Source organism: Oncorhynchus kisutch, linkage group LG13, assembly GCF_002021735.2.
Source record: "Oncorhynchus kisutch isolate 150728-3 linkage group LG13, Okis_V2, whole genome shotgun sequence".
Classification (NCBI taxonomy): Eukaryota; Metazoa; Chordata; class Actinopteri; order Salmoniformes; family Salmonidae; genus Oncorhynchus; species Oncorhynchus kisutch.
Window position 1 is genome coordinate 31329343 of NC_034186.2, and position 17445 is coordinate 31346787.

A 17445-nucleotide genomic window follows, 5' to 3' on the forward strand; every position below is an offset into this window, starting at 1 on the left:
TCTCCCTTTCTGCCTCAAGATTAAAGGAGACTCGATCTCTTCTTCTCTCCCTATCTTTTCAATCCCTTCCTTTCTATCTTCTCTCCAAGACATCTCTCCGCTCTCCTCTTTCTCTTACAGTACATGCAGTCGGGCAGCGGGGCTGCAGACGGTGCTGGAGGTGTGAGGACACTAATAAGATCAAGTGGGGCCATGGCTGTGGGTGTGGGGGTCTGAGGGAAGGTCAGAGGAGGAGAGACCCTCAGTGGTTCACAGGGCCCATGCAGCTCAGTGGGTGATGGTGTATGTGAGAGGGGAGGGCTGCAGGATGCTCCATGGATCAGCATCAGCCATTCTCGCCCCAGCCTCCGTCCAGGGGCCCTCATTAGCCCCTCTGTCTGAAGTGCGCTTCCCCCACAACCTCGGTATTCCGTCTTTAATTGGACACTTGAGCGGAGCGATGTGCATCTGGGTCTATTGAAGTCTGACATTTCAGACTGCTGACCTTTCCAGACCTGCCACAACTAAATAATGATTAGCCCTGGCCATTGTTTTCACCACAATGGTACACTAACACACACACCGCGGTGTGCCCAGGAAGAGAGGAAAGGTGCTAAACTAAACACCTGCAGTATCTACACTCTCTGACCAAAATACACATACTGTACCCAGAAACCTTTATTCACACAAATGCTGGGAGAATACGCTTTGGGTGGTCACAATTTTTTGAGAACATATTGTCAATCTATTGATCTCAATGACCTTTTCATATATCTGGATTCCCTACAATAGTGTTTTGAACTAAATTAACTTAGCTTGGCTGTGTTAAGTCCCTTTTCCCCTTCATACGCTCTGTGCGTTACAGGGGGGAAAAGGTCAATCACATTCATGAGATTTGGATAGATGTGCGAGGCCTCGGAGCAGAGAGATAATAGGCAACCTTCAGATGTCCTCTAATGGTATGGTTGTTTCTCTTCAGTCTCAGTCTTCAGTCTCTCTAGGCCTGTGGGACCACTCTCTCTGGGCCTTGATATTACTATACACAGGTTGGCAGTTAAGCAACAAAAACGATTGACACAACCATGGGGCAAAACAGATGAGGTTGGCTTAGATTGTTGACAACATGTAGGCTACAGTATGTTTTGTCTCCAATGTTTATTGAAAACATAAATACATTTGCACAATGAGAACTTGTATCCTCTCAAATATATCTTTACAGTTTTTGGTTAGCTAGCTAGAGAATTTTAGCAATAATTATTAGCATTGACATGAAATCAGTCAAAACACCTCAAAATAAGACATGGTGTCAAGGACAAGCTGAACTGAGCCATTTATGATTCCCCACATAGCAGTTTGCAATCTGGCCATCCAGAATCACAACATCTATAGAGGTCCCCCCCACCCCACCCCCCAACGCTTGCTCTTTCTATCTATATTTCCTCCTCTCTCGATCACTCAATACCTTTCAGTTCCTCTTCATTTATCTCAATCTCACAATTACCACACATGCCTCAGAACAAGAGCCTCTTAAACAAATTAGTCCGATGATAGGTGGGCTGTTTGTGGGGAGAAATCTTGACAAGTTCCCTCACACCTCTTATGCATGATGTGACAGTATGTTTTGCACAATGTTGTATTGTCCTTCAGTTTTCATTTACAGATAAGCAACAGTATGTAACTTTTTATCTCTGTTTAACACATGCCACTCCAAGTTAGAGAACTAGAGTCTGGAGTAGACTAGATGTAGGCCTATACAGAAAGCCATTCATTCCTTGTGAAAAGCTGAAACTGAAAGAGCCCATTTGTGCATTTATTTTTCCTAGTGGCATCACATTGTCTCATGCCAGAATTCTGAGAGGCTGCATAGCTTTCAGTCCGAGTCTGCTGGTGTGATATCCACTGGTGAGAGGCCTAGTGGCTGGCTACTGGCTAGGCTCCCCAGGACAGGCCTCTGCTCTGTGTGTGGATGGGACTCTAGGGTTTCAGCCAGCAGGGCAGCGGGACAGCTGCACAGGCCTGCTCTCAATACCTGGGCTCTGGAGCTGGAGCGGAGAGATGTGTCTTTAATGGAATGCAGGGACTTAGCGCCTTGCTGAGATAGGGGCATTATTTATAAAACACTATCAGGGCTTTGTATAAATGAGCAGCTGTGAAAACAACACTTTCTATTATTGCCCTAATTATATCCTTTCTCTGTGAATTTGCATATTTTATCTCCCTGAAATTCATTATAGGGGACTTTGCTATCGTTTTAATGAAGGAAAGAATACAACACAACAAAGAAACGGCTGAGCAGTGGCTGAGCAGTGGCTGAGCAGTGGCTGAGCAGTGGCTGAGCAGTGGCTGAGCCGTGGCTGAGCAGTGGCTGAGCAGTGGCTGAGCCGTGGCTGAGCCGTGGCTGAGCAGTGGCTGAGCAGTGGCTGAGCAGTGGCTGAGCAGTGGCTGAGCCGTGGCTGAGCCGTGGCTGAGCCGTGGCTGAGCCGTGGCTGAGCCGTGGCTGAGCCGTGGCTGAGCCGTGGCGGGGGCTCGCTCTTCTCTGGCTGCTTTATATTGACTCTTTTCCAGTAGATTTTTCGAAACCCTCTCAGAAGCGTGGCTAAATAAGCAAGAGCATGCTAATGAATTGAGAATGAGTGTGATAATTCAGCAGGCAAAGACGAGTGAGGTCCACAGCAGGGAAAGATATTTAGAAAATATGCATCATTAAACCATTATTTAAAATCATGTCTCTTTCCTACACTCAATATTTCTGACTACTAATGCCTAGAGTAAATATTCCCTGCCTTGCAAATACCACAATTTCACACTCTTCACATAATCAGCCACGGTTTTCATGTTTGGCATTTGAACAACAAAGCTAAAACTCAAAGGACACTAAATGACAATTCACAACATTGCTTTCCGGGTAACTCCCTCTGTCTTATTTGAAGAAAGAAGATGTTGGAAAACGTAAACAACATTTTAACAGCATCTTTGCTCCAACAGGGAAGACAGCTGTGATTATTTCTTTGTCACCAGAGCCACCACTGTTGCTGAGCACTGCTGTGTAGCAAATCCTTATAGAAAAAATAGATTGGATTTTTGTTCCTGGGTGCCTTTTGTATCTCCAGTAAGGGAGTGTATAATAGAGGTTGATTCCGTGGTGTCTGTCCTGTGTGGATTGAGTTGGTGGGGGCTGGTGTGGTTGTGTGGAGTTGTGCAACAACCATAGCACCCATTGAACAGCAGCAGCCTCTGCTCTGCGACCTGCTCAGGCTCTCTTTCACAGCTGCTGGGCTAATATGGTTGATATGGTTACCTGTCGACTAGGCAGGCTTGTTTGCAGGGTCACTTCATTAGCCTTTTCTCAGTCTCTTACTTAGCAGTGGCGTCGTGTGTTGGCTCAATAAGGAGCAGCTAGCTGTCAGGCTGTATCTGCTGCGCCGTGTAGCACCTGGTTATCAGATCATGTCTCCATGTTCCCTTTCCCCTCTGACATTTACATGTTCTAACAGCCCAAGATGAGCTGTGTTTTCACTGTGTCATATTAACTTGCCTCCATTATCTGGATGTGAAAGGAGATGCTTGTCACTATCAAAAGGGAATCTTGCTCCATTTGCTCATTTTGAAGGGGCCCTTCTTTACTGAGAATTATCTGTTGTGAAATGTAATGTCTCTTTGCGGTGGGTGTGTTTCATTATGGACCTTTTTGTTTCTCTGCTTTTGCAGGGAACAACAGTGCGCCACCAAAAAAATGTGTTATTACTCTGATTGAAAATTGACCAAGCCGTTAAAGAAATGTGAGTGTCCATTTGAAATAGCCTGTGTGTATTCATTTTGAATTCCAAGAACTTAGGTCCCCCCTCTACATTGTAGGCGGCATACAAACTAATTGCGTTGTATGAGGTATTTCTCAAAAAATAAAACAGCAAGAACCAAAAACATGACTTAGCTCTTTGGACATTAATTCAATCACTCAGCTATCATATCTCATAAGCTCAAAATCCATTTCAAGCTCCAGTTACAGGCATATAAACTGATGCTGAGAAGGTGTTTGTGAGATGACCCTGAGTGTCCTTGACTTGTATATTTGGCTTCAGGATCCTGCTGAATGGCTAAAGGCACAGTTCTTCCTCATATGCCGCCTGTCCCTCAGCGGGCTAACTTCTGTTTGGGCATGGGTTTATCTGCTATTATCTGTCAAACATCACACACGAACGACATTGGCCTCTGGTGCAATCCCACAGGCAAGCTGCTGTCATACCAACACCTTCAATGTGTCACTTGCTGCCTCCATTTGTGGCAGCTCCAGGGGCTGTAGGGATAAGCATTAAACCCTATTCCCTAGGACCAAAGCCTCCCTAACAGCTAGGCCTATGTATTTAGTAGGCTGACAGTTTTTGCACATGGAAAAATATACTGTGAAAAATCATATTTTGTTTTCCCGAACTTACTTTTATTTGACATTTTCTGTCCATTGTTTGTCATATAGACATGTTTACCTCAGTGAAAATATTTGAAACATTCATCATATATGCAACAAATTGCCAACAAGTTTTAGCTAAGTAACTGTGGTGTCTTTATAGTCTATATGTCCATACATCCTTGAGAATTCATATTGAGAGAGTGCAGAATATATCCCCATGACCCTCGCCCAGTGGTGTAATGTACTTAAGTAAAAAATACTTTAAAGTACTACTTAAGTAGTTTTTTACTTCACTACATTCCTAAAGAAAATGTAATTTTTACTCCATACATTTTCCCTGACACCCAAAAGTACAATTTGAATGCTTAGCAGGACAGGAAAATGTCCCAATTCACACACTTATCAAGAAAACATCCCTGGGCATCCCTACTGCCTCTGATCTGGCAGACTCATTAAACACAAATTCTTAATTTGTTAATGATGTCTGAGTGTTGTAGTGTGCTCCAGGCTATCCGTAAAAAAAAAAAAAACATTGTGCTGTCTGCTTTGCTTAATATAAGCACTTTGAAATGATTTATACCGAAGTATATTTAAAACCAAATACTTTTAGACTTTTACTCAAGTAGTATTTTACTGGGTGACTTTTACTTGAGTCATGTTCTATTAAAGTATCTTTACTTTTACTCAAGTATGACAATTGGGTACTTTTTCCACCACTGCCTTTGCCAATCAATACAAAATAACCAGGGTAAAGAGTGGCCCTAATGAACTGAATAGTTTGGCGCTGAAATATGATCACTATTTCTGCGGCAGTCATTTGTTCTTTTAAGAAAATATCAATGTCCTCTGGCATATCAGTGAGAATACACTGTAGGCAGGGGGAGCTATGATACCTCTCCAAATATTTAATGAAGGAGTTAGACAAAGTTTGTTTGTGCTCTTGCTGTCAGTCTTGAAGTCTGTCTTTGGGCCACACTAGTAATTAATGTCCCTCAGCCTATTGGGGGCCACTGTTCATTTCATTTCATCACTTTTTTAAATTGGAAACGGACTACTTTCATGGCCAATTAATTATTTATGAAGTGCTAATTAAGAAGCAAAATAAAGGAACACTAAGACCATACTTAAAATGTAAAAAACATAATTGTTATGTAAATAGTCCCTTGATCAATAGACCCAAGTTTTTTTTAAATCCACCTTGGATTCACTTCCATACTGTAACGATGTGCGCTGAGAGTCTGGAAGCAAGTTCAGAGAGTGAGTATTTTAATAAATAAATGAAAACATAATACAAAACAAGAGACACGAACAACGCACGGACATGAAACAGAAACAATGACACCTGGGGAAGCAACCAAAGGGAGTGACATATATAGGGCAGATAATCCAAGAGGTGATGGAGTCCAGGTGAGTGTCATTATGTGCAGATGCACGTAATGATGGTGACAGGTGTGCTCCATAACTAGCAGCCTGGTGACCTAGAGCCCGGAGAGGGAGCACACGTGACATGTACCCTCATTTCCTGTGAGTGTTTACCTTACACTTGTGATCTTCAAGGGATACTTTTGTTTTTGTTATTGTTTGGTGGTAATGGCGCTGGTGGAAATAGCGGCCGTTTTACAGGCTCCTGACCAATTGTGCTATTTTGTGTGTTTTTTTGCGCTGATCTTAACTGTTGTACATAATGTTTCCGCCATCGTTTCCTATGACTGAAAAGAGCTTCTGGACATCAATACAGTTATCACTAACCCCGATTTGGACGAAGACTTCTACTTCAATGAGTCAGAGGTGAAAGACATAATTATTGATTATGCCGGACCAGGCTCAAATCCCTGACAATCGAAGAAGGAGGAGACTTGACTATAGAGGCCGGCATGTGGGATACCTGATAAGACTAAGTTGGAGGGTGGATTAATCGCCTCTACCCTTTGTTCTATTGGTGAATGTGCAATCACTGGAGAATAAACTGGACCGTCATTTCAATGTGATCTGAAGAACTGTAATATCCTATGTTTCTCAGTCGTGTCTGAACAAGGTTAAGGTAAACAGCTGGTTTTCTATACATCGGCAGGACAGAATGGTGGCGTCGGGGAAGCTCAGGGGAGGTGGTGTATTTGTATTTATTAGGGATCCCCATTAGTTCCTGCCAAGGCAGCTGCTACTCTTCCTAGAGTCCAAACACACCAAAGCACCAACATTACATATTAAACAAGAAATACAATTGTGAACTATGTTTGTACTGAATGAGCTAAAGATAACTACATGATTCCATATGTGTTATTTCGTAGTTTTGATGTCTTCACTATTATTCTACAATGTAGAAAATAGTCCAAATAAAGAAAAATCCTTGAATGAGTAGGTGTTCTAAAACTTTAGTCACATGATTTCTTAATTTGCAGTACGTTTGCCAGTTGGGCTGCCAGACTTATTTGCCATACATTTAGCCTCATCCCTCTCAACCATAAAATGTTTCAATTCCTCATCAATCCAAGGAGATTTAACATTCTTTACATTCATTTCCTTAATGGGTGCTTGCTTATTAGTAACTGGAATAAGCAATTTCATAAATGTGTCAAGTGCAGCATCTGGTTGCTCCTCATTACACACACCAGACCAGCAAATATTCTTTACATCATCAACATATGAATCACTACAAAACTTATTGTATGACCTCTTATACACTATATTAGGCCCAGCCTTTGGAACTTTGGTTTTCTGGTTTTCACAACAAAGTGGTGCACGATCTCTAATATTAAGGAAGTCATGATAAGCTGTAGACCATACTATTTATTTTCAACTATATTTTTCTTCCAAATCATCTTGACTCTGTTCGCGCATTTCAAGGCTGCGTTAAGACAATTACTTATCAATGACCCAAGACCAGCTCAGTTAATCCCTACCATTTTGACAATGAGTCATCATAATGCTGCATCAAATGTACATTATACTAGAAGCATTGGCAGACACAATGTAAGTAACTTAATTTATGTCCCCTAATTGCCCTGAACACCTCTGTTAATCCTACAGCTATTGTATGCGGTAATCATGAGCCTATGAACCAGATTTATACTGTTAGCACTTAGGCGGTGTGCCCTAGAAGGAAGACTAGTTTGTGCAGCTCACCCTGCACTATCAGCTCCAATGTAAATAACATGGTCAAGTCTACTTCGGAATAACTTCCCAATAAAGCATTAAAAACAATCAAGCAACCCAGAAAAGTACTAAAAATAGCCCATATCAACATACGCAGCCTGAGAAACAAGGTCCATGGAGTCAATAACTTGCTTGTAACAGATGACATTCATATTCTGACTATCTCTGAAACTCACTTATATAATACCGTTGATACAGTGGTAGCAATACATGGTTATGACATGTATTTAGAGATTATCTAATGTTAAATACTGTTGAAGTAATATGGCTACAGGTTCATCTGCCTCACCTGAAGCTCATTCTTGTGGGAAGCTGCTATAGACCACCAAGTGCTAACAGTCAGTATCTGGATAATATGTCTGAAATGCTTGATAATGTATGTGATATCAACAGAGAAGTATATTTTCTGGGTGATTTAAGTATTGACTGGCTCTCATCAAGCTGCCCACTCAAGAAAAAAATTCAAACTGTAAACAGTGCATTTATGAAATTGCTATTTCCAGTTACTAATAAGCACGCATCCATTAAGAAAATGACTGTAAAAGCGGTTAAATCCCCTTGGATTGATGAGGAATTTAAAAATGTATGGTTGAGAGGGATGAGGCAAAAGGTATGGAAAATAAGTCTGGCAGCCCAACTGATTGGCAAACGTACTGCAAATTAAGAAATCATGTGACTAAACTAAAGAAAAATAAACTATACTATGAAACAAAGATAAATTATATAAAGAATGAGAGTAAAACGCTTTATCACCTTAAATGACATTTTGAGGGAAATAGCCAACTTGGCTCCATCATTCATTCAATCAGATGGCTCATTTATCACCAAACCCACTGATGTTGCCAACTACTTTAATTACTTTTTCATTGGCAAGATAAGCAAACTTAGGGATGACATGCCAGCAACACTACACATCCAAGTATATCTGACCAAATTATGAAAGACAAGAATTGCACTTTTGAATTCTGTAAAGTCAGTGTGGAAGAGGTAGAAAAAATATTGTTGTTTATCAACAATGACAAGCCACCGGGGTCTGACAATCTGGATGGAAAATTACTGAGGATAATAGTGGATGATATTGCCACTCCTATTTGCCACATCTTCAATTTAAGCCTACTAGAAAGTGGGTGCCCTCAGGCCTGGAGGGAAGCTAAAATCATTCTGCTACCCAAGAATAGAACCCCCATTGCTGGCTCAAATAGCTGACCAATCAGCCTGTTACCAACCCTTTGTAAACTTCTGGAAAAAATGGTGTTTGACCAGATACAATGCTATTTGACAGTAAACAAATTGACAACATAATTTCAGCATGCATATAGGGAAGGACACTCAACAAGCACAGCACTTACGCACTTGACAGATGATTGGCTGAGTGAAATTGATGATAAAATTATTGTGGTACGGTCTTGTTAGACTTCAGTGCAGCTTTTGACATTATCAATCATAGTCTGCTGCTGGAAAAACGTATGTGTTATGGCTTTACACCCCCTGCTATAATGTGGATAAAGAGTTACTTGTCTAACAGAACCCAGCGGGTGTTCATTCAGCCTCTCAAACATAATCCAGGTAGGATCAGGAATTCCCCAGGGTAGCTGTTTATGCCCCTTGCATTTTTAAATCTTTACTAACGACATGCAACTGGCTTTGAGTAAGGCCAGTGTGTTTATGTATGTGGATGACTTAACACTACTGTATACACGTCAGCTATTACAGCGACTGAAATGACTGCAACACTTAACAAAGAGCTGCAGTTAGTTTCGGAATGGGCAGCAAGGAATAAGTTAGCCCTAAATATTTCCAAAACTAAAAGCATTGTATTTGGGACAAATCATTCACTAAACCCTAAATCTCAACTACATCTCGTAATGAATAATGTGGAAATTGAGCAAGTTGAGGTGACTAAACTGCTTGGAGTAACCCTGGATTGTAAACTGTCATGGTCAAAACATATTGATACAACAGTAGCTAAAATGGGGAGAAGTTTATCCATAATAAACAATGCTATCAACAAGGCATGTTCTACAGGCCCTAGTTTTGTCGCACCTATACTACTGTTCAGTAGTGTGGTCAGGTGCCACAAAGAGGGACTTGGGAAAATTGCAGTTGGCTCAGAACAGGGCAGCACAGCTGGCCCTTAAAAGTACACAGAGAGCTAACATTAACAACATGCATGTAAATCTCTCATGGATCAAAGTGGAAGAGAGATTGACTTCATCATTACTTGCTTTTGTAAGAGGTGTTCACAAGCTGAATGTACCGAGCTGTCTGTTTAAAATACTAGCACACAGCTCAGACACCCATGCATACCCCACAGGACATGCCACCTGTAACGGCTCTCGTTTGTAGAAGGAGACCAAGGCGCAGCGTGGTAGGCATATATCATATTTTTATTGACAACACAAAATAACAAAGACAAAAAAATGAAAGCACACAGTTCTGTCAGGCTCAGATACTAAACAGAAAACAAGATCCCACAAAACCCAAAAGGAAAATGACATCTTATACAGTATATGATCCCCAATCAGAGACAACGATAGACAGCTGCCTATGATTGGGAACCACACTCGGCCAAAAACAAAGAAATAGAAAACATAGACTTTCCCACCCGAGTCACACCCTGACCTAACCGAACATAGAGAATAATAAGGATCTCTAAGGTCAGGGCGTGACACCACCAGAGGTCTCTTCACAGTCCCCAAGTCCAGAAAAGACTATGGGAGGCGCACAGTACTACATAGAGCAATAACTACATGGAGCTCTATTCCACAACAAGTAACTGATGCAAGCAGTAGAATCAGACTTAAAAGCAGGTGAAAATACACCTTATGGAACAGCGGGGACTGTGAAGCAACACAAACATAGGCACAGACACATGCATACACACACATGATAACATACACACCATACACACACGTACACATGCATTTTGCAGTGTAGGTATGTGGAAGTGGAGTATAGGTCTGAGGGCACACACTTAGTGTGTTGTGAATTCTGCAATGCATGTATTGTAATGTTTTTAAAATTGTATATACCTGCCTTTATTTTGCAGGATCCATAATAAACACAAATAGCTGTCTATTTACAGTTGAAGTCGGAAGTTTACATACACCTCAGCCAAATACATTTAAACTCAGTTTTTCACAATTCCTGACATTTAATCCTAGTAAAAATTTTCCTGTTTTAGGACAGTTAGGATCACCACTTTATTTTAAGAATGTGAAATGTCAGAATAATAGTAGAGAGAATGATTTATTTCAGCTTTTATTTCTTTCATCACATTCCCAGTGGGTCAGAAGTTTACATACACTCAATTAGTATTTGGTAGCATTGCCTTTAAATTGTTTAACTTGGGTCAAATGTTTCGGGTAGCCTTCCACAAGCTTCCCATAAAAAGTTGGGTGAATTCCTCCTGACAGCTGGTGTAACTGAGCCTCCTTGCTTGCACAGGCTTTTTCAGTTCTGCCCATACATTTTCTATAGGATTGAGGGCAGGGCTTTGTCATGGCCACTCCAATACTTTGACTTTGTTGTCCTTAAGCCATTTTGCCAAGTATACTTTGGAAGTATACTTGCGGTCATGGGCCATTTGGAAGACCCATTTGCGACCAAGCTTTAACTTCCTGACTGATGTCTTGAGATTTTTCTTCAATATATACGCATAATTTTCCTGCCTCATGATGCCATCTATTTTGTGAAGTGCACCAGTCCCTCCTGCAGCAAAGCACCCCCACAACATAATGCTGTCACCCCGTGCTTCACGGTTTGGATGGTGTTCTTCGGGCTTGCAAGCCTCCCCCTTTTTCCTCCAAACATAACGATGGTCATTATGGCCAAACAGTTCTATTTTTGTTTCATCAGACCAGAGGACATTTCTCCAAAAAGTACGATCTTTCTCCCCATGTGCAATTGCAAACCTTAGTCTGGCTTTTTTATGGCAGTTTTGGAGCAGTGGCTTCTTCCTTGCTGAGCGGCCTTTCAGGTTATGTCGATATAGGACTTGTTTTACTGTGGATATAGATACTTTTGTACCGGTTTCCTCCAGCATCTTCACAAGGGCCTTTGCTGTTGTTCTGGTATTGATTTTCACTTTTCGCACCAAAGTACGTTCATCTCTAGGAGACAGAACGCGTCTCCTTCCTGAGCGGTATGACGGCTACATGGTCCCATGGTGTTTATACTTGCTTACTATTGTTTGTACAGATGAATGTGGTACCTTCAGGCGTTTGGAAAATGCTCCCAATGATGAACCAAACTTGTGGAGGTCAAAAAAAAAAAATCTGAGGTCTTGGCTGATTTATTTTGATTTTCCCATGATGTCAAGCAAAGAGGCACTGAGTTTGAAGGTAGGCCTTGAAATAGATCCACAGGTACACCTCCAATCGACTCAAATGATGTCAATGTCAATTAGCCTATCAGAAGCTTCTAAAGCCATGACATATTTTCTGGAATTTTCCAAGCTGTTTAAAGGCACAGTCAACTTATGTAAACTTCTGACCCACTGGAATTGTGATACAGTGTATTATAAGTGAAATAATCTGTCTGTAAACAATTGTTGGAAAAATGACTTGTGTCCTGCGCAAAGTAGATGTCCTAACCGACTTGCCAAAACTATAGTTTGTTAACAAAAAATGTGTGGTGTGGTTGAAAAACAAGTTTTAATGACTCCAACCTAAGTGTATGTAAACTTCCAACTTCAACTGTACCTCCGCCAACCGATGCTGGCCGTAAAAACACACTCAACAAGATGTATAGGGCCATGAGCAAAGCAGTAAATGCTTAACCAGAGGTGGCGCTCCTAGTGGCTGGTGACTTTAATGCAGGAAATCTTACCTCATTTCTACCAGCATTTCACCTGTGCAACTAAAGGTGAAAAAACTCTAGATCACCTTTACTCCACACACAGAGACACATACAAAGCTCTCCCTCGCCCTCCATTCAGCAAATCTGACCATTTCTTTATCCTCCTGCTTACAAGCAAAAACTCAAAGAGGAAGTACCAGTGATGCGCTCAATACAGAAGTGGTCCCATGAATCGGATGCTAAACTACAGGACTGTTTCACTAGCAAAGACTGGAATATGTTCTTGGATTCATCCAATGGCACCGGGTTCATTAATAAGTGCATCGACGTCGTGGTGCCCACAGTGACCGTACGTACATAAACCAACCAGAAGCCATGGATTACAGGCAATATCCGCATTGAGCTAAAGGCTAGAGCCTACGCTTTCAAGGAGCAGGAAACTAATCCGCTACACCCTCCGACGAACCATTAAACGGGTAAAGCGTCAATACAGGACCAAGATCAATTCCTACTGCACCGGCTCTGACGCTCGTCGGGTGTGGCAGGTCTTGCAAACTGTCACAGATTACAAAGGGAAACCCTGCCGCGATCTGTCCACTGATGCTAGCCTACCAGACAAGCTAAATACCTTCTATGCTCGCTTCGAGGCTAGCGACACTGAACCATGCATGAGAGCACCAGCTGTTTTGGATGACTGTGTGATCACGCTCTCCGTAGTCGGATGTGAGTAAGACCTTTAAACAGGTAAACATTCACAAGGCCGCAGGGCCAGATGGATTATCAGGACACGTACTCCGAGCTTGCGCTGATCAGCTGGCAAGTGTCTTCTGACATTTTCAACCTCTCCCTGACCCAGTCTGTAATACTTACATGTTTTAGGCAGACCACCATAGTCTGTGTGCCCAACAACGCCAAGGTAACCTGTCTAAATGACTATCGCCCCATAGCACTCACATCTGTAGCCATTAAAAGCTTTGAAAGGCTGGTCATGGCTCACATCAACACCATATTCCCAGACACCCTGGACCCACTCCAATTTGCATACCGCCCCAACAGATCCACAGATGATTCCATCTCTATTGCAATCCACACTGCCCTTTCCCATCTGGACAACAGGAACATCTACCTGAGGATGCTGTTCAGCGTTCAACAACATTGTGCTCTCCAAGCTCATCACTAAACTGACCCTAGGATTAAACATCTCCCTCTGCAACTGGATCCTGGACTTCCTGAAGGGCCACCCCAGGTGGTTAGAGTAGGCAACAACACATCCGCCATGATGACCCTCAACATGAGGTTCCCTTGAGTGTGTGCTTAGTCCCCTTCTGTACTCCCTGTTCACCCTCGACTGCACAACTCCAACACCATCATTTGCTAAAAACACGAAGGTGGTAGGCCTGATTACCGACAATTATAAGACATCCTATAGGTAGGAGGTCAGAGACCTGGCAGTATGATGCCAGGAAAACAACCTCTCCTTCAAGCTCAAGAAAGACAAAGGAGCTGATCGCTGACTACAGGAAATGGAAGGCCGAGCACGTCCCCATTCACATTGACGGGGCTGTAGTGGAACGGGTCAAGTGCTTGAAGTTCCTCGGTGTCCACATCACTAAGGATCTATCATGGTCCACACACATCAATATAGTCGTGAAGAGAGCACGACAACGCCTCTTCCCCCTCTGGAGGCTGAAAAGATTTGGCATGGGCCCTCAGATCCTCAAAAAGTTCTAAAGCTGCAACATTGAGAGCATCTTCACTGCTTGGTATGTCAACTGCTTGGCATCCGACCACAAGGCGCTACAGAGGGTAATGCGTACGTCCCAGTAAATCACTGGAGCCGAGCTCCCTGCCATCCAGGCCCTCTCTACCAGGTGGTGTCAAAAGAAGGTCCTAAAAATTATCAAAGACTCCAGCCACCCAAGTCATAGACTCTTCTCTCTGCTACCGCACAGAAAGTGGTACTGATGCACAATGTCTGGAATCAACAGGACCCTGAACAACTTCTACTTCCAAGCCATAAGACTGCTAAATAGTTAGTTTGGGTAGCTATTGGTTAACGATTCATCTGCATTGACCCTTTTTGCACTAACACTTTTGACTCATCACATACGCTGCTGTTACTGTTTATTATCCTGTTGCCTAGTCACTTTATCCCTACCTATATGTACATATCTACCTCAATTACCTCGTAACCCTGCACATCGACTCGGCACTGGTATCCCGTGTATATAGCCAAGTTATCGTTACTCATTGCATACTTATTCCTTGTGTTATTATTTTTCTATGATTTTTTTCTCTCTTCATTGTTTTGAAAGGGCCGTATGTAAGCATTTCACTGTTAGTCTACACCTGTTGTTTACAAAGCATGTGACAAATAACATTTTATTTGATTTTATACTTTGGGATTTTGGCAATTAGGCCCTTTACTTCCCCAGATGCTAGTAGAGTCAGATGCTAGTAGATACCCATAGACTCCCAGCCATTGCACTAATGCTAGTTATGCATTGGCTCACAAAACTACCTCTAACTTTCTTCATACTGGACACAGAGACATAAAAATGGTATCCACAAGTTAATCTGACCCTGGGGAAGAAGGGATGCATTGCCAAAATCCCGAAGTATCCCTTTAGCGCATATTTCGATTAGTTCACCAAATTATCCTGCTGTCCCTGCTGTATGCTCATTTGCCTGGCAAAGGCTGTGGCATTCTGCATGCCAGCCTGCTGGCGTTAAACCCAGCCAGCCATCATGCACACCTGTGCTAGCGTCTGTCCATCGCACATATTGGCACAGGTGCTTTGTTTTGATTGGCTGTGCTCTAATGTTAATGCATCCCTAGCATCACAGCGATTTTACCAAAATCCCATGTCCACTTGAAAGCCCCAGGCGTGAAGGGACTAAAGACCTGCTGTGAACATATGCAAAGCCCTTTTGAATTCCAGGCACAACGAGATGACGTCCGTCTCAGCAGTCTAATTCCATCATCATCATTATTGCTATTATCCCATGTCTCTTTTTAATACAGGGTAATGTATCACCAATAAAGATAAATGAGAGAGGCAGCGAGGAGCTAATTGGCAGGACATGATGTCTGACTCTACACTGACTAAAGTTTACAGTGTTAACTGCTCCCAAAGCTTCAGGAAAATTCAACCTTTATGTAGCCCAACTTCTCTGTTAATACCACTGAGGGGATAGATTTTGTCCTCATTGTATTACCTTCTAACTGTGCTATAAAGGTGTATTTAACATGCTGCTTTTATGTATTTAAGGGTGGGGAAACGTCAGTCTACACAGTTTCTTGTGTAATGTCATTTTTACATATGGCAGCCCTACTTTTGGTTTGTAGTTTTAATGGTTTTAAATATATCTATTCTCATTCCACAGTGAGTGCAGTGTTTAGAACTAGTGTGCAGATCCGTTAAGGCACATGCTGGGGGTCAGGTTGCTTGAGGTAGGACAGGGGAAGTTCAGTCTTAAGCCTGAGACACTTCAAAACAACAGCTCCTGGAATTGAGCTGTTTTATTGTGCCAGACACAGGCTTGAGGACCTAGCCATTGGACAGTAGATTAGATTAACAGTAATCCTCCATTGGAGACATTGGAGACGAGAAGCTGCTGAAATCTTGCCTACCAGATACTCACTGGTGTAGTTTATTACAAGTGTCCTTTGTCTTTCTAAAAAATGTTGTCTTGCCTAAATCTTGCCCACCAGATACTCACTGGTGTAGTTTATTACAAGTGTCCTTTGTCTTTCTAAAAAATGTTGTTTTTCTCGTTGTCTTATCCCAGGACGATTGACGTTTAACTCATACACAACTCATTTTCCTATGAATGTTAGCAATTTACACTGAGTGCACAAAACATTAGGGACACCTTCCAAATATTGAGTTGCACCCCCTTTTGCCCTCTGAACAGCCACAATTAATTGGCGCATGGACTCTACAAGGTGTCGAAAGCGTTCCACAGGGATGATAGTCCAGGTTGACCCCAACGATTCCCACAGTGGTGTCAAGTTAGCTGGATGGTGTACCATTCTTGATACACACAGGAAACTGTTGAGCATGAAAACCCCAGCCGCTTTGCAGTTCTTGACACTCAAACCAGTATGCCTGGCACCTACAACCATACACCCTTTAAAGGCACTTAAATATGTTGTCTTGCCCATTCACCATTTGAATGGCACACATACACAATCCATGTCTCAATTATCTCAAGGCTTAAAAATCCTTCTTTAACTTGTCTCCTCCCCTTCACTGATTGAAGTGGATTTTACTGGTGGCATCAATAAGGGATTCACCGGGATTCTTCTGATCAGTCTATGTCATGTTTTGTACACTCAGTGTATATCAGTGTATTACTTAGCACTTTATTTTGGTACTGTTTCCCACTCACATGTACACTACAGAAAATATTTTAGCTGCCCAGAGAGATCCCCACTGGGGTTACAGCGGTAGTAGCTAGCTACCACATTGAAATAGGAGATCAAACTCTAGTACAACAATTGAAATAGCCAACTGGTTACCTCTCCTCATTCTCCATCAGAAAACATCTCCACTGGACAATAACTCTCAGAACCCTCAGTAAGAGGAAACTCATAAGTGAAATTACAGCAACCTATGCCCCGAGCCTTGATGTCTGATCTGAATCAAAAAATGAAATGAAATTACAGAGTAGAAAAGGCATCCAAGTTCTGCATCAGTTACTTTTCAATTACGACAGGCGAAGCAGAACGAAATTGTTAGTGCCATTTATCGACTATGCTACTCTCTATTAAAGTACAAGTGAAGAAATCCATTCCATTGTGAAACAGCCGGACTATTTTACTATAACAAAGAGTTTCCTTTCTGTCAGATGGCTTTTGTCATCTAGTGTGAAGAAAAGGTACACCAGGCAACACATTGACTGAGACACACTTGTACGCCCACAGGCAAATAGAATCAGAGATCAGACCAGATAATCATCTCTGTGGCCTTCTTCTCTTCTCTTGGTTCCATTCCAGGGGGTTGAGGACTCAATGGGACCTACAGAGGCAGAATGAAAGTAATAGGTGAATGTATTGATTACAATAATGATTGGTTTGTGGAAATACCATGTCTTTAACTGGA

General features: G+C 42.1%; 1 protein-coding gene across 1 annotated transcript in view; it reads left to right on the plus strand.

Annotated features, from left to right (window-relative positions):
* The window catches only part of agbl4 (AGBL carboxypeptidase 4), a 407773-nt gene that overhangs the window by 267631 nt on the left and 122697 nt on the right, over window positions 1-17445 (plus strand). The gene's annotated exons all lie outside the window — the stretch shown is intronic.